This window comes from Schistocerca cancellata, chromosome 6, assembly GCF_023864275.1.
Source record: "Schistocerca cancellata isolate TAMUIC-IGC-003103 chromosome 6, iqSchCanc2.1, whole genome shotgun sequence".
Taxonomy (NCBI): Eukaryota; Metazoa; Arthropoda; class Insecta; order Orthoptera; family Acrididae; genus Schistocerca; species Schistocerca cancellata.
This window is the reverse complement of record NC_064631.1, coordinates 321532823-321559093: the sequence shown is the minus strand read 5'-3', so window position 1 is coordinate 321559093 and position 26271 is coordinate 321532823. Positions and strand designations below refer to the sequence as shown.

The 26271-nt window shown below is 43.3% G+C and overlaps 1 non-coding gene across 1 annotated transcript; it reads right to left on the bottom strand.

The window, feature by feature from the left end:
• Positions 1–12008: 12008 nt before the first annotated feature.
• Positions 12009–12083, bottom strand: Trnap-ugg (transfer RNA proline (anticodon UGG)). The gene has a single exon. It is a non-coding gene; the product is annotated as a tRNA-Pro (tRNA).
• Between the last annotated feature and the right edge of the window lie 14188 nt (positions 12084–26271).

Below are 26271 nucleotides of genomic sequence, written 5' to 3'. Positions count from 1 at the left end.
CACACAAACTACACTCCCGTACACCAAAACAGAACTCTCGGTAGAAGAGTGAGTGAAGACTATACCACAGCAGGTTTCTAGGTAAACTCGTGTGCTAGCCATACGTCGACGGTAGGTAACAACCAAGTACATAACATAGTTCTGGAGGAAAGCACGCAGTGACGGTGGAATCGATAGGTACACCTTAGAGATAACTGTTACGATAATTAATAATATAAATTACAGTTACAAATAAATTTGCCTTCTGTTGTCACTTTGTGAGGAAAGGTCATTCCTTCTTTTGTAAAGCGCCTGCGATTTCTAAAACAGCTGCTCCGTGTCCTTGTTACACATTTTCACTGCAATATTTTTTGAAGCAAACACCTCATATGACCATGCTCAAATATTTTTGAAACTGCCGTTTTCTATTTCTAAGCAGCATGGGAGATGTTACTTACTCATCTTCAGAAACGTACCTCTGATCTTCAAAAACTCCATCTTGTGGTGTCAAATTTACGTTGACAGCATGTTCCACGGGGGCTATGTAAGATAGAAATTCCTTTGGGTTCAGTAGCTTTTCTGAGTCTCTATCGCATCGTCTACCACACTTGTAGCTCACGGGCATTTGTTGTACATTACGTCCTTTAAATGCTATCTGGTTATTATTTATAAATTTACCTCATGTACGCCAAAAGATGCGGTCTGCCATATCATGTTACGTTTGCAGCTGGTAATGCTCTTGTCCTTGTGCCACCTTTGCACTTGGATTTCTGAGAAAAATGTGAAACGTTTCGTACGTACTGTGGTCAATAAAGTCACTCTTCATATGCTATGTGACATTTTATGCGACGTATTTACCTTAACTACACATCCACATGTATTTACTAGGGTGGTCGCTAACCTCCTACTAGCTTTATGCCACACCTTTATTATGAAAAAAAGATTCATGGACTTGGATAAGCTTCGAACGAACAAAATGGTTCAAATGGCTCTGAGCTCTATGGGAATTAACATCTGAGATCATCAGTCCCCTAAAACTTAGAATGACCTAAACCCAACTAACCTAAGGACATCACACACATCCATGCCCGAGAGAGGATTCGGACCTGCGACTGTAGCAGTCGAGCGGTCCCGGAATGAAGCGCCAAGAACCGCTCGGCCACTGCGGCCGGCTCGAACGCAGAGATGCATGCTTGGATATAACCATGGTTCCGTACACAACTGCAGAGTGCTGGTGTGCCCGCATCATGGAGACTCTCAGCTGGGCCGAGCAGCGCGACATGCGTTTCGCGCATGGTGAGGCGAGAAGCAATGCCCACGCAGCGTCATGCATCTGTACGTAACGAAACCCCAGCCACACCACTCCACGTTTGCCACTATCCATCGGCATCTGGGTGAAACGGGTAATGTGCTGCATGAGAATGTAAGGCAGTCATCGCATCTTCAGAAGACACAGGAGCCGTTGCTTCGCATGGGAAGATCGGGAAGTGATTCTTGTTGGATTGCACCAGCCATCCGTATTAAGCTGCATACGTGTTATTCACGGACGAACCGTTCTCCACTCGTGAGGGTGTGTTCAATGCCCACAATTTCCATGTGTGGATGGAGGCAAACCCCCACGCCACCGAGTCCGCCACTCGTGGTCTCGCGGTAGCGTTCTCGCTTCCCGAGCACGGGGGCCCGGGTTCGATTCCCAGCGGGGTCAGGGATTTTCACCTGCCTCGAGATGACTGGGTGTTTGTGTTGTCCTCATCATTTCATCATCATCCAGGAAAGTGGCGAAATTGGACTGAGCAAAGATTGGGTAATTGTACGGGCGCTGATAACCACGCAGTTGAGCGCCCCACAAACCAAACATCAACATCAAATCCCACGCCACCGCCAAGCGAATCAGGAAAAATTCACCATTGTATAAGCTGGCAGGTATATGGTTTCTTGACTGGCCCTACGTGCTTCACCCTCGACTAATCGACGACAGGTGTACAACGTTCATCCGGGAGGTGATGCCGGAATTCCTGGTGGAGGTACCACTTGTAGTCCATCGACACAAGTGGCTCCAGCGCGATGGGGCACCCACGCAGTTCAGTCAAGCTGTCAGAACCAAGATCGGACGGGTGTTTGTGGATAGCTAGATCGGTTGAGGTGGCCCTGTAACCTGGCTGCTTCGCACACCTGGCCTCAAACCGTTGGACTTCTTCCTGTGGGGCCAGAGGTCAACTCAGCGGAAGACCTAAAGGGGAGGCTACATGCCCGGTATCTTTGAGGGGTGCGGCGGTCAACAATACGCAGATGTCAGGCATGCTACGACGCTGGGGGAAGGCATTTTTAGTATCTCATATAATTTTATTTGATTCGTAAGTGGTGAAAGAATTGCTGCAGCCATACGATAAGCTAATTTAAACAAGTGAAGAAAATATTGTCGATCGCAGTGACACATTTAGTTTTTAACGTTAGTTTCACATGTTATTTACTTTGTACGGTATATGTAATTTCCCGCATGAACTAAGTAAATGTTATGGTATATTTCTTGGATAGTGTTGTCTAATGCCTACCGCAGTGTCTAAACATTGCTTCCTACCCGTTTCCTTGCATTCATGGTTTTCGTATCCTCGAAAATCATTAACGGAGCCGATGTCTCGGAATGTCTGCCGTTATTCATGTAATGCGCCCGACTGCCACACACACTCAGCGAAACAGACGCCAATCGCTGCTAAGTAGGCCAACGTTCGCCCCTGTAATTGCGACGATGTCGTTCTCTGTCTGTTGCGCGGATGACTGTACAATACAGAGGATCCCAGGAGACATACATTGCGGATGCGAGCCTGTGTCGGATACGGTCAGCAACCACGGCAACGGAGCATCGCATTAATGGGAGACCAAGCTCATCTATGAAGCAGCTAGTTCCATCTGCTCCACTGACAATCATGGCAATCAGTCGCAATCGCTGAATATCAAAATTAACAGGTCTCGACCGGCCCGCGATTTGTTCGCGTGTAACGTCACGTCTCCAGACAGAGAGGAGGCCTAGCAGCGGGCGCCGGCACCTATGACTTCGACGCTCTTTAGCGTCGTTAAACGACTTTCCGGACACGAGTTCCTATCCATATTTCTTTCCCTTCAAGACACCTTATATATTATATCGAAGTTCGTCGGTGTAATTTGGAAACACCCTGAATGACACTGGAACCGCACGGTTAGTGCCATTCCATACTTCAGAACAGCACTTTATTGCCTTTGGTTTAAATGGCTCTGAACACTATGGGACTTAACTGCTGTGGTCAGCAGTCCCCTACAACTTAGAACTACTTAAACCTAACTAACCTAAGGACATCACACACATCCATGCCCGAGGCAGGATTCGAACCTGCGACCGTAGCGGTCACGCGGTTCCAGACTGTAGCGCCTAAATCCGTACGGCCACTCCTGCCGGCTTTATTGCCTGTATAAACACATTACTTATTTTTATAGCTATAAATCATGCTCTGGTTTCAGATCACCAAAATGGCTTTGGAATAAGTATGGTTCGTAGCTTTCTTTTTATTTCCTATTGTCTAGTTCCTCTGTCATTTCTTCCTCTCCCTATCTTTTTCTATTGTGTGTGGTCAAGCATGAGTAGTTCCAAATATGGTAGTAGACGAATAGAAGGTGTAGAGGGAATCTCGTATCAACAGGAACAGGATGGTCAAGTCAGAGACGAGCAAAAATCTAACGATTTGGTGTGCAGAGTTTGCTCATGGGGTCTGGATTCGCTTCCCCCACCACTCGCGCTGGACTAGGAAGGTACTCTAGGTCTGCCATCTTCGTTACTGTTCCAGAAGACGAGTACGCGACCAGACGTTCCCTCAGAACGCCTGGTTAGAATGATGGGGTGAAAGATATTAGAATGGTTTTAGTGGCTGTGTCTACTTTTTTCTTCCCTTCAAAGGTTTATTATCAATGATTAAGAAGGTCAGGGATTGTGATTTTATTAGGTTTTTTGATTAGGGACTTAGCGACTGAAGTGATGTGTATGATGATAGTAACCGTTCCGAAACAACAGATACCAATGATGACCATGCAGCTTCTCTACAAAGGAATGATAATTAATAGAAATCCTCAGCTGCCAACTGGTGCTGTTGATATACTTCAATACGGGAATCGTCAGCGGAGTTGGCGCGAATAATGAGTGAATGGGCAAATATCCTTTAGGAACACTACGAATGTAAGTTGTGGGCAGTTGGGAATGTGGGTCTCACGAGAAGCGTGCAAGGGATAGGTCCCTGCAGTCGCGCTATCCTCTGTGCCCTCGGTGGCTCAGATGGATAGAGCGTCTGCCATGTAAGAAGGAGATCCCGGATTCGAGTCCCGGTCGGGGCTCACATTTTCAGCTGTCCCCTTGAGGTACATCAACAACACTAGCTAGCAGCTGAGGGTTTCCATTAATTGTCATTTCTGAAGTGATGTGTCTTCCGTTATGCGAGACCATTTGGTGTTCAGTTGCAGCAGTTTCTCCTCTCTAACTTCATCCGGCTGTGCCTTCCTTTGATTATCTCGAGTGTATTGCTTGGCAGTTATCATGTGCCGAATTTCGAAACCTAGCTGTACAGATCGGACAAACATTTCTGTATGTATAACGTGTCTCTCTTTGTGCGTTACAGTGAGTGTGCTTGTGCTTGACCCATTTACACCTAATTTCACAACAGTCAGTAGATGATTTATAAATTCAGTCGCATCATTTAAAACCGGCTTGGAGTAAATTTTTGGTGTATATCATTGTGTGTGATGCTTGGTGTCGTACAAGTCCACATGGCGGGAGTAGGCGCGTAACATACAACTCTTCAGTGTTCGGATTCAATACAGTGCTACAGCCAACAGTCATTATTAAATTCTTGCAGTGTCTGATCAGTTTAATGGGCATGAAATATGTTTGTTCATCATTTTCCTGAATCTCTGTTTCGGTCGATGTGTGGGTGTAGCTTGGCTTCACCCTTACGTATATCATCTCTCGCCCTTTTGAAGTGTTAATTGTCTGCAGTAGTTTCACACTCTCGCGCGTCAAAATGAAACCTATAGTCAAACCACTTATCCATTTGAAGATCTTCTTACATACAGCCACAACAACTCGTTCCTCTTCGCTGCCTGAAACATCAACCATCTCGATCTTTCTCACTTTTCGTTGTACACGGATAGGCCGGGAATACGGGAGGTTTTCAGTTGGATTATATCATGATCAGGCAGAGATTCCGAAATCAGATACTGGATGGTAACCCGTACCCAGGAAAAGATATAGACTCAGATAACAATTTAGTAGTGATGAAGAGTAGGCTGATGTTTAACAGACTAGTCAGCAAGACCAAATACGCAGAGAAGTGGGATAGGAAGTTGTAAAGAGTGACAGATACGCTTGAAGTTCTCTGAGGCTATAGATACTGCGATAAGGAATAGCTCAGTAGGGACTTCAGTTGAGGAGGAATGGACATCTCTACAATGTGCACTCACAGAAATTGGAAAGAAACACCATAGCTACAAGGAAGGTAACTGTGAAGAAGCTGTGGGTAACAGAAGAAATACTTCAGCTGATCAATGAAAGGTGGAAGTACAAAAAAGGTTCAGGAAAATTCAAGAATACAGAAATACAAGTCGCTTAGGAATGAAATAAATAGGAAGTGCAGGGAAAATAAGGCGAAATGGCTTCATGCAGAAGTGAAGAAACGGAAAAAGATAAGATTGTTAGAAGGACGGACACAGTATATAGGAAAGTCAAAACAACCTTCGGTGAAATTAAAATCAAGGGTGGTAATGTTAAGAGTGCAAAGGAAATTCCACTGTCAAATGCAGAAGAGAGAGTGGATAGGAGGGAAGAATACATTGAAGGCCTATGTGAGGGAGAAGACTTGTCTGGTGAGATAGAAGAAAACACAGGAGTCGAGGTAGAAGAGATAATGTATTTAGTATTAAAATCATTATTTGAAAGTGCTTTAGAAGACTTCAAGATGGAGTAAGGCAGAAGGGATATGTGACATTCCATCACAGTTTCTAAAGAACAGACAAAACGACAGTTCACATTGGTGTATAGAAAGTATCATTCTGGTGATATACCATCGGACTTTCAAAAAAATATCAACCACACAATTCCGAGGACTGAAAGAGCAGACAAGTACGAGAATTGTCGCACAGTCAGCTTAACAGCTCATGCATCTAAGTTGCTGACAAGGATAACGCACAGGACATCAAAAGCAGGCAAGCAATGGCTAAGAGAAGTCTACTATTATCAAACATAGGCTTAATTTGAGCAATAAATTTCTGAGAACGTACGTTTGGAGTACAGCATTGTATGATAGTGAAACACGGGCTGTGGAAGCATTTGAGATTTGTGGCTACAGACGAATGTTATAATTAGGTGGACTGATAACATAAGGAATGAGGAGGTTCTGCGCAGATCCAGTGCAGAGAGGAATATATGGGAAACACTGACACGAAGAAGGGACAGTATGATGGGGCATCTGTTAAGACATCAGGGAATAACTTCCATGATACTAGAGGGAGGTGTAACAAGCAAAATCTGTAGAGGAATTCAGTGATTGGAATATATACAGCAGGTAATTGAGAAGTTAGGTTGCAAGTGCTACTCAGAGATGAAGAGCTTGGTACACGAGAGGAATTCTGGCGGACCACATCAAACCAGACAGGAGACTGATGATAAAAAAGAAAATCGCATGCGAATTAACTTTTGTGAGTGCGAGCATATATACCACATTTTGTTCCGAAGTTTTTATTCCTTCTCCCGCACTCAGCGTTGTGCAAAATATGTGTTTAAATACTGAATTTTAACAGCGTAAAATATGCAGACGTATTGCAAGCCTCCGTAAAGTTTTGCTCATTCATGAAGTTGATGGCCTATTTCCAAGTTAAATACATTGCGTTGTCAATTAAAATCAAAACTCTTTGTCTCTCAAAGCAAACCCTTTAGAAATCGTTAGAAGTATTCACAGAATAGCGATCATAAGGCTATGCAAGCAGTAAAGTGTACAGTATCTTGCAATGTCCAATGAAAAACGCCAAGCGCAAATTCAATTAAACTATCACGTCTCTTTCTCCGGCGAACCTACTTCCCTTTTGCGTTGTGCGCTGTGTGTCTAAAATATCAGTCAGTTGCTTTTTGTAATACCTATTAAATTCACTCCCTTTGGTATACTTTCATCCGGGGGTCTATTTTTTCCACATTAATTGTATATCGATTGCCGGTCAGAGGAAGGTAGGTCTTTTATAAGGATTGGTTCTTACGATCTCTCAAAGACAGGTCAAGGACTATATAAAAATATGTAAATAACGTGGGACTAGGGCCTCTCGTCGGGTACACCGTTCGACGGGTGCAAGTCTTTCGATTTGACGCCACTTCGGAGACCTGCGTATCGATGGGGATGAAATGACGATGATCAGGACACTTTTTTTTCACTAGCTGCTTATTTTTTATGACCCATCGTCTAATTCCTTATGTTACCACTTAGCCGCTGTGACTGGGTCCGGGGACCGGTGTGGCTGAATGTAACACCACCCGGGCTCCCGTCCCCACTCACACCGTTGTCCGTTTCCCGCCACGTGGAGGCGGACTCTATTTATATCCATTTGATATTTTTTGTGCAGCATTAAAAAAACTTATAACTAATACAAAATAAAGTGAGATATTATTAAACAAAACGATCAGGACAACACAACACCCAGTCCCTGAGCGGAGAAAATCTCCGACCCTGCCGGGAAACGAACCCGGTCCCTTACGATTGCATTCTCTTGCACTGACCACTTTTTTTTATTTTTTAATCTTATTTTGTTCACTTTCGTTAGTTGTATCTGCTCGGGACGGACTTCGTAAGACACCCGTTTAACTTCGTTGTTGATCGGTTAACTCAGTTTTTTATTACGGGGGGCAGCTAACCTTCTGACCGAACACGCTGAGCTACCGTGCCGGCACCACTCAGCTACCGGGGGCGGACGAGGAATATATGAAAAAGAATTGAAAGAAAGGTAACACAACCCAATAACCTGCTATCAAATACGAAAGAGTAATCGAGGTATGTACTTCATTGTGTTTTGTGGAAGCGGTAAAACTCTTAATGGTATAGGGTCAGGTACTGCACTCCCACACTGAATACGTCTCTCGCTGAAGGGCGGCAGTGCCTTTCTTGTAAGGTCTCTAACGTCTATCAGTTGTAGAATTTTGGAACACGTATTATATTCGAGTATAATGACTTTTCTGGACACTAGAAATCTACTCTGTAGGAATCAGCATGGGTTTCGAAAGAGACGACCGTGTGAAACCCAGATCGCGATATTAGTTCACGAGAGTCAGAGGGCCATAGATACGGGTTCCCAGGTAGATGCCGTGTTTCTTGACTTCCGCAAGGCGTTCGATACAGTTCCCAACAGTCGTTTAATGAACAAAGTAACAGCATATGGACTATCAGACCAATTGCGTGATTAGATTGAAGAGTACCTAGATAACAGAACGCAGCTTGTCATTCTCAATGGACAGAAGCCTTCCGAAGTACGAGTAATATCAGGTGTGCCGCAGGGGAGTGTCGTAGGACCTTTTCTATTCACAATATACATAAATGACCTTGTGGATGACATCGGAAGTTCACTGAGGCTTTTTGCGGATGGTGCTGTGGTATATCGAGAGGTTGTAACAATGGAAAATTGTACTGAAATGCAGGAGGATCTGCAGCGAATTGACGCATGGTGCAGGGAATGGCAATTGAATCTCAATGTAGACAATTGTAATGCGCTGCGAATACATAGAAAGAAAGATCCCTTATCATTTAGCTACAATATAGCAGGTCAGCAACTGGAAGCAGTTAATTCCATAAAATATCTGGGAGTACGCATTAACAGTGATTTAAAATAGAATGATCATATAAAGTTGATCGTCGGTAAAGCAGATGCCAGACTGAGATTCATTGGAAGAATCCTAAGGAAATGCAATCCGAAAACAAAGGAAGTAGGTTACAGTACACTTGTTCGCCCACTGCTTGAATACTGCTCAGCAGTGTGGGATCCGTACCAGATAGGGTTGATAGAAGAGATAGAGAAGACCCAATGGGGAGCAGCGTGCTTCGTTACAGGATCATTTAGTAATCGCGAAAGCGTTACGGAGATGATAGATAAACAGCAGTGCAAGACTCTGCAGGAGAGACGCTCAGTAGCTCGATACGGGCCGATACTTCACCGAGGAGTCAAGCAGTATGTTGCTCCCTGCTACGTATTTCTCGCGGAGAGACCATAAGTATAAAATCAGAGATATTAGAGCCCACACAGGGGAATACCGACAATCGTTCTTCCCACGAACAATACGAGACTGGAATAGAAGGGACAAGCGATAGAGGTACTCAAGGTACCCTCCGTGACACACCGTCAGGTGGCTTGCGGAGTATGGATGTAGATGTAGATGAAGCGTCCAAGTTACTCTTATTACGCCCACACTGCAACTGTCGGGATAATTTTGTAACTGTATTCTATTTGTCTGTGGGCTGTTATGTTGAGGATGCCATGCATAACTTGCTATGCCTCGAGCTCTGTGACAACCAACAGTCAAATGGGATGTACTACCGGTAGTATCTTGAAGCCAATGGGAAGACACTAAGAGCTGCTAAGAGAAAACTGTTCTCGTGCAGTGTGCGCCACTGGGCTGCGGAGATCGGCTTTAAGCGCGGCCTGCCAAATCCAGGCGGTGGCGCAGGAGCGGGGCGCGCGGCCCAGCATTAATGAATGTTGGAAGCGATCGCGTTTTACATATGAAATTCCGGCCGGGCGCTGGGTGCTGGCGCCAGTGGCGTGCGGTCGCTGGCGCTGGTGGGCGAGGTGGGGCCAGGGGTGCTGGCAGGCCGCGCCGGGCCGCCCCGCGAATACTAACGAGCACATGCTTCCCCCCGGGGCGGCGCGGGCGGCGGGGGAGGACATGCTTGCAGCCGGCGGCGGCTGCTGCGAAGCGCCAGGAATTCAGGAACGCGGACACAGCCTGCAGGCAGCGTGGGGCGCGAGCGCGCGAGCACACACGCGCGCGCACACACACACACACACACGTCGTGGACGGAGGAGGCCCGGTGTGCGCCGCTGAGACGCACGTCAGGTGAGTCAGAGTAAAACCTCCCGACTAAGACAGCCTCATTCAAGTGTATGTTCAGAATACAATTATCTCAAAGTGAAATGGAATCTTTCTGCTTTGCGCAGTATGAACTGTGTTCATTCCTGGTGAAACAAGAATTCCACATGCCGTTCGCTGTCCAACACAAAAACATGTCGATATCAGTTAAGGAAGCGTTATGCATTTTCGTCATAGTAATTGATATACACTGATGTCTCAAAACATTATGACCAAGGCTTGCCGCCAGGTTGTACCTCGCTTGGTTGTGCTGCGAAGACGTGACGACGGAAAAAAAGTATGTTTCATTGACCGGTTGAAGAGGTGTAACGTGCTTTCAGCTAGACTGGGGTTCGTGAATCAAAATGCGGTCACGGTCCTCCGTTCAAAATTGTTCAAATGGCTCTGAGCACTATGGGACTTGACATCTGTGGTCATCAGTCCCCTAGAACTTAGAACTACTTAAACCTAACTAACCTAAGGACATCACACACATCCATGCCCGAGGCAGGATTCGAACCTGCGACCGTAGCGGTCACGCGGTTCCAGACTGAAGCGCCTAGAAACGCAAGGCCACACTGGCCGGCGGTGCTCCGTTAACAAACGACATAAATATACCGAATTTCTTTAATTTAGTTGCCAGAATAGCATATTTCGATGAGACAATGGGAGAGGTACAACCCTTTTGTAGATATATCAAGGAATTATGAAGGAAATTTTCTTTTTTTTTTATTTATTTTTTTACCACCGTCGAATGGTCCACCACCCAGAAATTTACGTCACTCTCCAGGGAACCTTAAGCGACAGAGAAAAGCTAAAATCCAAGACATACTTTATTTGGTGGTCTTTGGAAGAAGAAGGAAAGGGGGATTAGAGTCTAACGGCCTGTCGACAGCGTGGTCATTAGAGCTGGAGCGTACATATAGATTACGAAAGAATACCGAAGGAAATCAACCGTTTCCATTCAGAGCAACAATACCAAAATTTACGTGGAGTGATTTTAGGTAAAGCACGGAAAACCAGAGTCTGGAAGGCCGGGACGTGAACTTTAAATGGCATCCTCCCGAATTCTAGTCCTGCCATTTTCCTCATTCTCTCGGAGGAGGTAAGAGGAGTCACTATCTCCTTATATCAGGTTTGTTATGAGGAATGCTATCATTTATTTTCAATGTGTTGTTCGCAAAACAACCAAGTAGTCGAACCGTTACTAGTACATGACCCATTTGCAGCAATGCAATGCAATTTATTAATGAAAAAACTGGTCGGCATGCTATTAATTTAAAGCGAATATCACCAAAATTGATGAAGACTGAGAGAACCGTATGCAAAGTAGTTTCGAAAGAGATGCTATCCATCTCGACCTACTACCGCTACAATTTTTTAAAAGATTCGTGGAACTTTTATCCGAAGAAAACGTATACAAACGAGGATTGCCACCGAAGAACCGTTACGGTTCTCGCAGCTACTAATGTATTACCACCACCCAGTTCTCATTAGATACAAAGACAGCGAAACGTGATTCATTTTCTTCATAGGCTTTAGTATCAATTGTTCCATATCACTTTAGTCAGGAAGGGTGAAGTTACTCCTATAATTGTGCACTACGTTTGGATTTGGTCATTTATTGATAAATGATGATGGTAATTTGTCCAGTAAAACAGCCACAATCATCCGTCCTCCAATTCCCACACCTCCTGTTGTTTCACCATCCTGAACATATTAAAAATTATATCGTGTTGATCGTAATTGTAAGAGCTTGGCTTCATTCACAATAGAGTACGGTTAAGTTAGTGACGATCTTGGTCGAGTTGTGGTGCTGTATGGCATAATGATATTTTATGCAATTACAATGAAATGAATACCCCTAGCTGCATACAGGCATTCGTATAAGTCAACGGGGACAGTTGATAATGTGTGCCACGACCGGGACTCGAACCCGGGATCTCCTGCTTCCATGGCAGACGCTCTACCCATCTGAGCCACCGATGACACAGATGACAGTGCTACTCAGGGACTTACCTCTGGAACGCCTCCCGTGAGACCCACATTCCCAACTTATTGTCCCGCACTCTATCCATAGCGCCCCTGCCCATTATACTCATTAATCACGGCTTTTTGCCGATTCTCGTAAGAGTTCGGGCATTGTTTGTATATCCGCACAGAAGAAGATGGTCGAATGGCCGGTGGGTCTTAACTATATAGATATACAGGGTGGTCCATTGATAGTGACCAAATATATCACGAAATAAGCATCAAACGAAAAAACTACACACAACGAAACTCGTCTAGCTTGAAGGGGGAAACCAGATGGCGCTATGGTTGGCCCGCTAGATAGCGCTGCCATAGATCAAACGGATATCAACTACGTTTTTTCAAATAGGAACTCCCATTTTGTTTACATATTCGTGTAGTACGTAAAGAAATATGAAGGTTTTAGTTGGACCACTTTTTTCGCTTTGTGATAGATGGCGCTGTAATATTCACAAACGCAAAAGCACGTGATATCACGTAACATTTCGCTACTGCGGACGGTATTTGCTTCGTGATACATTACCCGTGTTAAAATGGACCGTTTACCAATTGCGGAAAAGGTCGATATCGTGTTGATGTATGGCTATTGTGATCAAAATAACCAACGGGTGTGTGCTATGTATACTGCTCGGTATCCTGGACGACATCATCCAAGTATCCAGACCGTTCGCTGGATAGTTAGGTTATTTAATGAAACAGGAAGTGTTCAGCCACATGTGAAACGGCAACCACGACCTGCAACAAATGATGATTCCCAAGTAGGTGTTTTAGCTGCTGTCGCGGCTAATCCGCATATGAGTAGCAGACAAATAGCGCGAGAATCGGGAATCTCAAAAACGTCGGTGTTGAGAATGCTACATCAACATCGATTGCACCCGTACCATATTTGTATGCACCAGGAATTGCATGGCGACGACTTCGAACATCGTGTACAGTTCTGCCACTGGGCACAAGAGAAATTACGGGACGATGACAGATTTTTTGCACGCGCTCTATTTAGGGACGAAGCGTTATTCACCAACAGCGGTAACGTAAACCGGCATAATATGCACTATTGGGCAACGGAAAATCTACGATGGCTGTGACAAGTGGAACATCTGCGACCTCGCCGTGTTAATGTATGGTGCGGCATTACGGGAGGAAGGGTAATTGGCCCCATTTTATCGATGGCAGTGGTGCAATGTATGCTGATTTCCTACGTAATGTTCTACCGATGTTACTACAAGATGTTTCACTGCATGACAGATTGGCGATGTACTTCCAACATGATGGATGTCCGGCGCACACCTCGCGGGCGGCTGAAGCGGTATTGAATAGCATGTTTCATGACAGGTGGATTGGTCGTCGAAGCAGCATACCATAACCAGCACGTTCACAGGATCTGACGTCCCCACATTTCATTCTGTGGGGAAAGTTGAAGGATATTTGCTATCGTGATCCACCGACAACGCCTGACAATATGCGTCAGCGCATTGTCAATGCATGTACGGACATTACGTAAGGCGAACTACTCGCTGTTGAGAGGAACACGTATTGCCACATGCATTGAGGTTAAACGGACATCATTTTGAGCATTTATTGCATTAATGTGGTATTTACAGGTAATCACGCTGTAACAGCATGCGTTCTCAGAAATGATAAGCTCACAAAGGTACAAGTGTCACATTGGAACAATCGAAATAAAATATTCAAACGTACCTACGTTCTGCATTTTAATTTAATAAACCTACCTGTTACCAACTGTTCGTCTAAAATTGTGAGCCATGTGTTTGTGAATATTACAGCGCCATCTATCACAAAGCGAAAAAGTTTCTTTCTTTGTAGTTTTTTCGTTTGACGCTTATTTTGTGGGATATTTGGCCCGGTCACGATCAATGGACCACTCTTTTTATGAAGAAGGTATCTGTTCTTTCGGACATGTTCTTGTGTAGTTTGTTCTGCGTTTGTTTCTCCCACCCTCTTTTACTTGTCGACAAGTATGGTTTGTTTGTTAAGTTACCATTCTTTCGGCATTCAGGCTTAAGAAAGGGGAGAGGGATACAGAAGAGTCTGAGGTGTGTCAGCACGTCTCTGGTTATCGCCATCTGAGAACAGCGTCTGGAGGGCTTGTTACCTGTGGCTGAAACGAAAGTGCAGCAGCGTTGCCTGGTGCGGGCACTTGGTCTGGAGTCGATCTATGAACGAGGAAGAGAACACCTGTTCCGCAGGAGTGCCGTTGGTAACAGCCAGCCTAAGTATTGTGGCAGCGACCACCAGCGACGAGGGTAGTCCCAAGTCGTGCCCGCCGAATGCAGGCTGTTAGTTTGTCTGCAACGTCTCGCTGGCGTGCGCGCAGTGTGGCACCCAAATGAATTTTGTGGCGTAGCCGGCACTGAATGCAAGTTGCCTGCCTGTTGTTACTTCGGTGCCGTGTACCATGTACCTTGCTGGGATGGACGATGTGGACTCGTCGTCAACAGGTGTAAGCTGTCGGCTTGCCACTGTCTCGTTGCTGTGTGTGGAGCACCTTGCCCGTGTACGTGCTATGCCTGTCACGTCCTTGTTGGTGAGAACGCTAAAGTGACGGCATGAGATTAGCATGATGCTCAGCTGCCGCTACAGAAGGTCGATCATGTTCGCAAGTGATGTTGCTTTGCTACCCACTTTGGTTCGTACGCCATTGTGTTTCTCGTTCTGGTGTCTTTGATATCATGTTTGTCTAGTTCACTGAGTTGTATTAATGTTTCCTGCCTCGCCTTAACTAGTGTTCTTGTTAAAACAGTGTATCTTAGTGCAAGGGGGCTTTCATACACGTGAGCATATGATTCAACTGTTTCTAATGTCAGAATTCTTTTCTCGTTTGCCGCTGTTGGTTTAATTTGGTGTTTATCTTGGCCTGTCGTTTATCTATGTGTCCGTATCCATGTGTGTTAAGTGCTGCAAAGGACATTCGAAAAATGGTTCAAATGACTCTAAGCCAACATCTGACGTCATCAGTCCCCTAGATCTTAGAACTACTTAAACCTAACTAACCTAAGGACATCACACATATCCATGCCCGAGGCAGGATTCCAACCTGCGACCGTAGCAGCAGCGCGGTTCCGCACTGAAGCGCCTAGAACCACTCGGCAACAGAGACCGGCTAAACGACAATCGTGTTTTATTTAGAGGCTAAATTGTGAACCTTCGCTAAGTTCCATTACCATTAATTATTTATTGGGCTTGAAGAGCTGAGACTGTCTACTAAATGGTTCAAAAAAATGTGAAACTGCTGATTTCAGGGTGTTACCATTCGATGCTTTAAGTTTAAGGTATAGTACGCCACTTGCGCCAAGGTTAGTCTAAGTAACGTACACAAGTTACTATGTCTCTAGTCTGTAAAATTTTTCAAAAAATGTTCAAAGGTGTGTAAAAGCTTATGGAACTTAACTGCTAACGTCATCAGTCCCTAAGCTTACACTCTACTTAACGTAAATTATCCTAAGGACAAACACACACACTCATGCCCGAGGGAGGACTCGAACCTCCGCCGGGACCAGCCGCACAGTCCATGACTGCAGCGCCTTAGACCGCTCGTCTAATCCCGCGCGGCTGTAAAATTTTTACTTGAACATTTATTCTAAAGTGTTTGGGGATTGCTAGTAAATGCCTTTCACGATTCACAAGCCTAATGCATCATAGGTTCCGACGTTGCAGTAACTGCAAACTGAAATATTTTTCATGGCGGTCTTTGTTTTTATATTGATAATTTCCATTGCGTTTTGTCTTCACCTTTGGTGAATCAATGACTCTTATTAGTATGCATGTCTGAATTCTGTCGTGTTTTCTATATAAAATGCACGAGACTTTACCACTACACATATTTTCCTACGAGTTGTAAGGGCAGATCTTCATTTTCTTATGGGTAAATTGCATTAAGTATATTTCGTTCTGAAGCCGTGTTCTTAATATTTCTTGTCTTTGTAGCCAAATATGATGAAGTTTGATTTGAAAGCTGTAATCAGCCAAGGTGATGTCGCTCGTATATTTAAATTTAATGTCTAGACCTGATGTTTTATTGATTGATGAGGTATTGAAATTTACCAGTAAATCCCCTCTCCAAACCTGCCCGAAGTTTCACCAACGTCAAGAGCTACATGACGGTGGTTTTCAAAATTTGTTCAATTCTGTTAATGGATTCTTCTCCACGATAGGATCGTGGAGTAAATAATGTTCCCTAATGAGAACTACATGACATACCACGGTAACGTAAATTTGAGAAACATGCGCTACTGGTCAACGAAAAACCCACATTGGTTTCGTCAACCACGTCCAACGAGACTGGAGTGTGAATGTGTGGTATGGCTAATGGACAACTAATAATCGGCCCTTATTTCACTGATGACAAAACGAACGGGGAAAGTATTCACATTTTTGATAAATTTATTATTATAAAGCATGTCTTTGATAACCCAGCAAATGATGTAGTTACAGCATGATGGATGTCCTAACTACAACTCTTCAGTAATAACAGATGAGTAAAACATTTGTTTCCAAACAGGCAGGTGTTAAGAAGCAGTCCTATTCAGAGGTAACTGGTAAGATCGCTTTATCAGACGGCACTAGACTTCATCCTCTGGGATCGTGTAAAGCAAGTGGTCTTTAAAGCGGTTCCAATGAGGACAGTAAAGAATTTATCAGCTACGCGACATGCGTGAAAGTGTCGTAATGGAAAAAGGTTCTCAATCTGAACATACTCTTCTAAAGGTGTACCAGACAGAATGTAGGTGTACATGAAAAAGGTTTTCTGTGATTAGGTATTAGTTACAAGGGGGGCAGCTGTACAACGTATGCTTCCCACAAATCATTTTGTGTGTGTCCATTCATGTAATCTCTTTCAGGAAAGTCTTTCAAATTTTTATTCATACGTCTTATGTTTCAGTGAAAGACTAATGCATCCCTTCCATAAATGAAACTATGTTCGTTTTGTGTTACATTATGTTATTGTAGTCTTATTAGTTTTTGTGAAATCAAAATATCTGAGTCATTTATTAATATGTGTAGGGGTCCTAGACACACGGCAATGGCGTACATTTAAAACTCAATAATAAGCAAGGGTGCCATGTCATTTCCTAATCGTTTTGAGAACATTGTTTCGAAAAAAATTTTCACTTATTTGAGGTAATTTTGTGATGTCATTTGATGTCATACTTGTACCAGTGAACATCAATCCACAAACACGTCATAGAACATAGAATATTGTACATCATAGATAAATATTAAGGTTATTTGTAAATATTCGAGAAGTTCATAGATCAATTCTGAATGTCTTCTGCTAATTTATTAGTAAATAAAATTCCAAACGATATTCTAAAAGTAGCCAGCGCATAATAAAAGTCGTACATTACAGAGTCGTCTTTCAAATTATATACTTTACACGACTTCTGAATTTCTGAAGTATTGAAAGACGTTTTGCAGCCGGCTGCTCAACTTCTAAACATACCACAGTTTTGGACTGGAAAAGTGAAGGACGATAAGCTCATTATCAAGGATAGACCACTCCACTTTTCAATTTTATTCAGGAGAGAGCAAAAACTAATATAGAGAGATCTGTATGGTGTAGGGTACTGAATACATTTTAGGTTATTCTTATGATGTCTTAAAAGTAAATTACAGTTCATTTTGTGACACAGAGTGGTTAAGATAACGATATTTATGAATCACTCGAAAACGACGAAACTGGCACAATGTTCACGTGCTACTGTCGTGAGCATCTACGGAAAGGAGAGTAAAACTACCACCAAGCGCTAAATGGTTGAGCGCACACGACTCTTCACAGACTGCGGGGTTTGGACGCTTGTCTGCTCTTAAGTGACCTGCGGCATCTCTGCTGAAACAGCACAATGCTGGTGCACGCACAAGCGTCTCGAGCACACCGTTGATTGTACATTGCTGAACATGGTGCTCCACAGCAGACCACTCCTAAATTTCCACATGTTGACCCAACGATATCGTCAATTAAGATTTCAGTGGGTACGGGACCATTGGGATTAGACCGTCGATCAATCGAAACGTGTCGACTCTTCGGGCGAATCACATTTTTGCTACACTATGTGAACATTCTGGGTGCATACCGGGTGGAGTCATTCCAGATGCGGAACGGATCCTCCCGGATGATGGTACGTTTTCACTCAGCAGCTATTTTGTTAAACCCTTTAATCTAAAGGGGGTGGAAGGGCTGACCCAATAAAGTGAACATATCAATTCCAATGAGTTTATTAACTAACCAAAACAATGTGACTTAAAATTTGACAAGCGCCACTCGGGCGAGATTATTTAAGCGACGTTCATTACATAAATCATAAGCAAGTTCATAAATAACTTAAAGAAACAACTCTAGTTAGAAAACAATACTTAAGACCTTTTCAGTTAACATTACATGTAGCCCACGATTTTCCACCAAAATTGACAGAAGCCACTGAGGCTGAATCTAACCACATCTTTAACAAATAATTCTAGTTAGAACACATTATTTAAGACCCTTTCAATTAAAACCTTACATTACGTGTAAAATAACATTTGACACACAGCCTCAAATTCGACACGAATACTTAAAATATACTTATAACTTCGCCAATCGTACATACCGACGCCGAAATTATTCAAATGTTCATTGACTCGTAAGGTGGACCTTTAGGGCACAGAAAGTTATAACCTTGTACAATGATAAATGTTTAATAACAGAAGCATGATCCAGACCTGTAAGGCGGAAGTTTAACTGCGATCGGTGGAACCGACTGAAAGAAGTAATACTTAACATCGAACCAACACGTGGCTCTGTTTGCAACTCCACGTCGAATAGCCCACCAAAATGTGAACCGAGCAAACGCTACCGAAGAGCAGCACCCGAGCTCAGGCGAAGTCCACCGACTGTAAGGCAAACTTGTAATCTAAAGGGAGCCCCTGGGCTTCGGTTGCCCGCTGCCTCAGCTCACTGAAACAAAGACCACAGCCGACAACAGAAGGCAGAAAAGCCTTTCTTAACGTTGACGTATAAGACTGATCAGTAAATTAACTCTATAAATCAAGGCTTCCTTTAAGTGAAGCAGTACTTGATAAACAAAGAGTGGGAAATGATTTGCTCACGAGAACCGGCACTCACTAGAACTTAATGACACACATCTGCAAATACATTGCCGGCCGCTGTGGCCGAGCTGTTCCAGGTGCTTAAGTCCGGAACCGCGCTGCTGCTACGGTTACAAGTTCGAATCCTGCCTCGGTTCAAAATGGTTCAAATGGCTCTGAACACTACGGGACTTAACAGCTATGGTCATTAGTCCCCTAGAACTTAGAACTACTTAAACCTAACTAACCTAAGGACAGCACACAACACCCAGTCATCACGAGGCAGAGCAAAACCCTCACCCCGCCGGGAATCGAACCCGGGAAACCCTGCCTCGGGTATGGATGTGTGTGATGTCCTTAGGTTAGTTAGGTGTAAGTAGTTCTAAGTTCTAGGGGACTGATGACCTCAGAAGTTAATTCCCATAGTGCTCAGAGCCATTTGAACCATTTTAACTTACACAAATAACAATGTCTCAGAACGTGTTGCTTATATGAAGAGGAAACAAATTTTTTTTCATCCGTCCATGCGCGAACCCGTGTCCTTTCGTATCGCATTCCCGCGCGCTAACCACTTTTTTATTTATTTATTTATTTATTTATTTTTGTTTGTTCTATGTAGTTCGTTGAATTTGTGCGTGGCGGACGTCCGACGACACTCGTTTGGGTTGTTCGTTGATCCGTTGACTCAGTTTTTTGTTACAGAGGGTAGCTAAACCCTCTGACCGAACACGCTGATCTACTTGGCCACGACAAACAACAAATACGCAATCTTCAATTCTTGTAGTATTGTGTAGAGGAACGTAGGCTGACTTCGTTGCCAAACGGTGCTGCGTAAGTCATAAATGCGTGATAGTTTATAAGGTTTCCAATATTAGGCTTCACATAATTGCTTTCCATTATTTCTTGAAAGTTGTAAACACACTTCGATAATTACTAACGAAACAATTTGTGGGAAAATGTACACAAAGGCACTAGTAACGTCAGTTCACTCTCATGCAATATACGTAATCAGAGCCGATGTCTCGATATTTAATGATCTTTAAACTCTTACTTGCATAAAAATAACACGTATTTTGAGAGAATATAGACAGAAAACTTTTTTTATGTAGTCATTCACAGTAACAACCTAATCTAACCATATTTCTAACAAAGGAAAATGGTCTATTATGAACTCACTTTCCAATCGGATGTGTTCTCTGGTCATTCTTTAGTAACACAATCACTAAATCCAAAGCTAAAACCGCTAAATTTGTTTCAAATAACAAACTATAGGTGTACATTAACCGCAGCTCACCGATCGACAGGGCCACACCGAAATCCAAAACTTCTTGGTACAATTATCGTAAAATCCGTGGGAGGACCGTTCCGTAACAAGTCTCAGTAGCTTACTGAATAGTAAATTTGGATGAAGAACCGAAAATGACGTCACTACAGAGACTAACCTACTATACCGATCGATATGAACGATACAGAATAGGGCCCCAGGACTCGTACGGAAAGATGTAGGTGTTCATTCTTTCCGCGATCTATACGACATTGGAATAACAGAATTGTTAAGGTGGTTCGATAAACCCTCTGCCAGGCACTTAAACGTGATTTGCACAGAGTATGCCTGTAGATGTAGATGAAGATTGTCGTCTCCACTAACAACGTCATCGAGGTGATCGGCAGCTCAAAACGTGCTGCGCGCAACGTACGCAGGCTTGTGGGGGTGCATTATTTGCTATAGTAACCACTCTCGTGCGCTTGCATTGGACCTGCGGTAGTAATCGAAGACACGCTGACAGGTGTGAACTACCTACATCCCTTCATGCTTGATGTCTTCCCCGATGGCGAGGTCAAGCAGTATAATTGTCCGTGTTTCGGAGTCAGAACCGTGCTACAGTGGTTTGAGGAACATTATAGCGATGAGTCTGCGACCAAATTCGCCTCATGTAAATCTTACCGAACTCATCTGGGCCACTATCGGGCGCCATCACCGCGTACACAAATCAGCGGCTCCTTTTTTTCTTCGAATTACATATCTCCACAAACCTACTCACGAATTGTTGGATCCTGAATATGGAGAATCAGTGATTTATTTCGTTCCAAAGACGAAGAAACATGCTGCCGTCCTAATGTTTTGGCCCGTCAGATTATGGGGATTTGTCTGAGTTTGAAATGAAGGCAGACATTTTTAACACGTGTGCACGATTTTGAAACCAGTGAGCTTAACATAGCAGTAAGAAACTTAGTTTTATTCAGACGTTTTGATAATAATAAAACTAAATCAATATAAATAAGTACGTTGTTCGTCGAAACCCAACCCTTTCTAGTGTACAGCAAACTTACAGTTATACATTATATCAGTGAAAAACTTAAATTAAGTGATCTTTACTCATACATTATACTAGTTTGCTAAAAATCAGTATTCTTATGATGCTGATGAGTTACTTAATCCTGAAGATCAAAATATTTCTTTATCATCATAATCTCGCAAACGTTTATATTCAGAACTTTCACTACAGACAACAGTTTCGTTCTGACATTGTACCGAATTCTTCCAGTGCGGTTCTATACCATTGCAACATGTGACTCTTACACCAGTTTGTTCATTATGGCTTAGAAAAGATTTTCTGCTCTTTAGCTCTCTGAGGGTTGATTTTACAGCCAGCTTGAATCGGTGTGGGGCTAACAAGCAGGAATGACTAAGAATTCTTATTGACAGAATTCAGGTCTCGTAAGACGAAAAGCAGTATTTGCTCATTTGTCTTTGACGATGTTCTCTCCTCTCTTCCTCACACCTCTTTCCGGTTTTTAATTTTGCCTTTTCTTGAAAACAAACATTCTCTTCGAGTTTACTCTCTTGCGTATTAGATATCCACCATTGATATCCTTACTTCCATAGGTATTTTTTCTATCTCAATAAGCCACGCCTCCCGATCTTCTTGTAGCGGAAGATCTGACTGTTTAACTTTTGTAGGATTGAAACGGGCATTATGACAACAGAAAACAGCCCTCTTCCTATGAATGTCGTCTCTGATCTTTCCTACATTTCGAAGGAGCTGATGGTGTCATCTCCAGAATAAACCAGTTTCTTAGAGGGGACCAAGGATTTCCCTCAAGATCTGGCTTTCTCTTAATCGTATTGCAAGATATCTCATTATAGATTTTCCTTTTGAATTTCATTACAGTAATCTCGTCAATTTCAGTTTCTTCTCTAACCATTTTCTGTGTCATATGGGAATTAGTATTATATATTTCTCCATAGTTCGTTTGGCCAAACTAAGTTTTTGAACATAGTCGCACTGGAAGTCTGTCTCCCATTCTTAAATACCTATGTATATTGGTAATAATTCTAAAATTTATCTTTAATACAAATTGGGAGATTAATATTGAAAGCAGTCCTGTGTGACCGAGTGGTTCTAGGGGATTCAGTCTGGAACCGCGCGACCGCTACGGTCGCAGGTCCGAATCATGCCTCGAGCATGGATGTATGTGATGTCCTTAGGTTAGCTAGGTTTAAGTAATAAAAGTTCTAGGGAACTTATGACCTCAGTGTTAAGTCCTATAGTGTTCAGAGCCATTTGAACCATTTTAATATTGAAAACATTATTTCAGTGCAAATAAAGCAGGCGAGACGAATAGCTCCCAAAGTTATTTGTACCAGAGAATTACAGTAAAAGGGTGTCAGCAAACCGAAGGTGGTTCATCTGTCTCCAGTTAACACGTATCCTTTCTTCGTTTTCCTAAAGTTTCTAATTAAATTATTTGTTTACTGAATTTTGGGAGGTATGTTCATCCATGTATACTCATGTTTCCTTTGTATACACTGTGGTGACAGAATTCATTGAATAGTGATATGCACATATACAGATGGCGATAGCAACGCGTACACAACGTATAAAAGGGCGCTGCAATGGAGAAACTGTCATTTCTACTCAGGTAATTCATGTGAAAAGGTGTCCGACGTGATGATGGCCGCATGACGGGAACCATCAGATTTTAAATGCGGAGTGGTAGTTAGAGCTAGATGCATGGGACTCATCATTTCGAAAATCGTTAAGGAATTCAATATTCCGAGATTCACTGTGTGAAGAGCGAGCCGAGAATACAAAATTTCAGGCATTACTTCTCACCATGGACAACGCAGTAGCCAACGGCCTTCACATAACGACAGAGAACAACGGCATTAGCGTGGAGTTGTCAGTGCTGACACACAAGCAACATTGTGTGAAATAATCGGAGAAATCAATTTGGGGAATATGATAAACGTATCCTTTGGTGTTAATTGGTAGTGACAGCAGACGACCGATGGAATTGCCTTTGCTAACAGCAAGACATCCACGACATCGCCTGCAGCGCCTCTCCTGGGCTTGTGACTATATCGGTTGGACGCGAGGCGAATGCAAAACCGCGGCCTGGTCAGAAAAGTCGCTATTTAAGTTGATAAGGGCTGACTGTGGGCTAGGGGTAGCCGGCACGGTAGCTCAGCGTGTTGGGTGAGAGAGCTGGCTGGTCTCTGTAATAATAAAACTGAATGAATAAAAGGTTCAACAACGAAATTCAACGGATGTGACGTCTGCTATGAACAAATACAACGAACAATAAAAAAAACGGTAGCGTCTTTGATTAGTAATCAAAAGGTCTTCGGTCTCAGGTTAGAACCTAGCCCGTGCTTATATTTTGATTAATATCCAGCATTGGCGGCCGATGACTTCCGGCATACGAAGTCAACCTCATTCTGCAAACGGCCTTGTCAAAGAGGGTGGAGGAGCGGACAGAGGTTCAGGGCACTCTCTTGTCCTAGGGGTGGGAAACTGCCACTAAAGGTGGAAGAATCAGCAATGATCAACGGCATGGGGATGCACAGTGCAATGGAAAGCACTGCATTAAATAAGAATCGTAACGTTCATCTAGAGGACATGTGGCCTGTAACTGAAACAGTGTCTTGATGATCTCTCCATTGGCAAAAGATGCCGGTATAGCCCCCAATCCGATCTCAGGGAGAGGACTCCCAAGGGGGGCGGGGGGAGGGGACGGGGGGGCGGGGGGGGTGGATATGCGAAAAAGATTGAACAATCAACGAAAGGATAACGTTCTGCGAGTTGGGGAGCGGAATGTCAGAAGCTTGAACGTGGTAGAGAAACTAGAAAATCTGTAAATGGAAATGCAAAGGTCAGTCTAGAAACAGTAGGGTTGAGTGAAGTGAAATGGAATGAAGACAAGGATTTCAGATGACTGTAGGGTAATATCAAAAGCAGAACAAAATGGTACAAAGTGGAGTAGGATTCCTTATGGATAGGAAGGTATGGCAAAGAGTATGTTACTTTGAAACGTTCAGTGATAGGGTCATTATCATCAGAATCTACAACAAATCAACATTGACAACGATTGCTCACGTATACATGCCGACGTCGCTAGCTAAGGATGAAGAGATAAGAAGGTATATCAGGCAATCGAAAGGGTAATAGAGTACATAAAGGTAGATGAAAATCTAGTGGTCATAGGGGACTGGAATGCAGTTGTAGGGGAAGGAAATTGGAATTTTGTGGTAAGTTCCATGGGACCAAACTGCTGAGGTCATCGGTCCCTACGCTTACACACTACTTACTCTAACTTAAAGTAACTTACACTAAGAACAACACACACACTCATCCGCAAGGGAGGACATGAACCTCCGACATGGGGTGTAGAGGAGGGACTAGAAGGAAATAGTACAGGAGAATATGGACTTGGGACAATGGATGAGAGAAGAGATAGTCTAATTGAGTACTGTAATAAATTTCAGGTAGTAATAGGGAATGTTCAAGAATCACAGGAGGAGGAGGTATACTTGGAATAGCCCAGGTGATACCAGGAGGATTTCAGTAAATTATATAATAGTCAGACAGATTCCGAAATCAGATAGTGGATAGTAAGGCGTATCCAGGAACAGAATAGACTCAGATCACAATGTCGTAGTGATGAAGAGTAGGATGAAGTGTAAGAAATTAGTTAGGACAAATCAATACACAAAGAAGTAGGTTACGGAAGTACTAAGTAATGACGAGATACGCTTGAAGCTCTCTAACCCTATAGATACAGCAATAAGGAATAGCTCAGTAGGGAGCAAAGTTGAAGAGGAATGGACACGTCTAAAAAGGGCCATTACGGAAGTTGGAAATAAAAACATAGGTACAATCATGGTGATGATGATGACAAAGAAAATAACTGAGAAGAAACCGTGGGTAACAGAAGATATACTTCAGTGACCGATGAAAGGAGGAAGTACAAAAATGTTTCGGGAAACTCAGGAATACAGAAATAAAAACTGCTGAGGAATGTAATAAATAGGAAGTGCAGGGAAGCTAAGATGAAATGGCTTCATGAAAAATATGGAGAAATCAAAAATGAAATGACTGTCGGAAGGACAGACTCAGCATACAGGAAAATAAAACCACCGTCTAGAAAATTAAAAGCAAGGGTGGTAACATCAAGAGTGCAACGGGAATTTCACTGATAAACGCAGGGGAGAGAGCGTATAGGTGGAATGGGTACATTGAAAGCCACTATGAGGGGAAATATTTATCTGATATGATAGAAGATGAAAGAGTAGTCGGTTTAGAAGAAGTACGTATTAGAATAAGGATTTAAAGGGGCTTTGTAGAATTTAAGATCAAATAGGGCAGAAGGGATAGACATAATTCTATCAGAATTTCTAAAATCATTGGAGGAAGTGGCCAAAAAACGTCTATTCACCTTGCTGTGTAGAATGTATGAGTCTGGTTACACACCATCTGACTTTCGGAAAAATATCATCCACGCAATACTGAAGAATGAGCAAGATGGCGGCCGAGTAGGTTGCAGTGTGATGTGGCTCCGCATTCAGACGCAGATTTTATCGGTAAAAATTTGATTGTGGACACTGATTTTTAATTATCGTGTACCGGGAGTGTTATCTTACACAGTCCGTTCTCGTTTACTCTTTAAATACTGTAAATAAAACAGGGAGAGTGATTAAAGTGCTTCTATTGCGTTCGTCGTGTCAAACGCGTCAACGGAGAGGCCGTCGCCCTCCCGCTGGCCGAGCGCGTGTCGGTTTC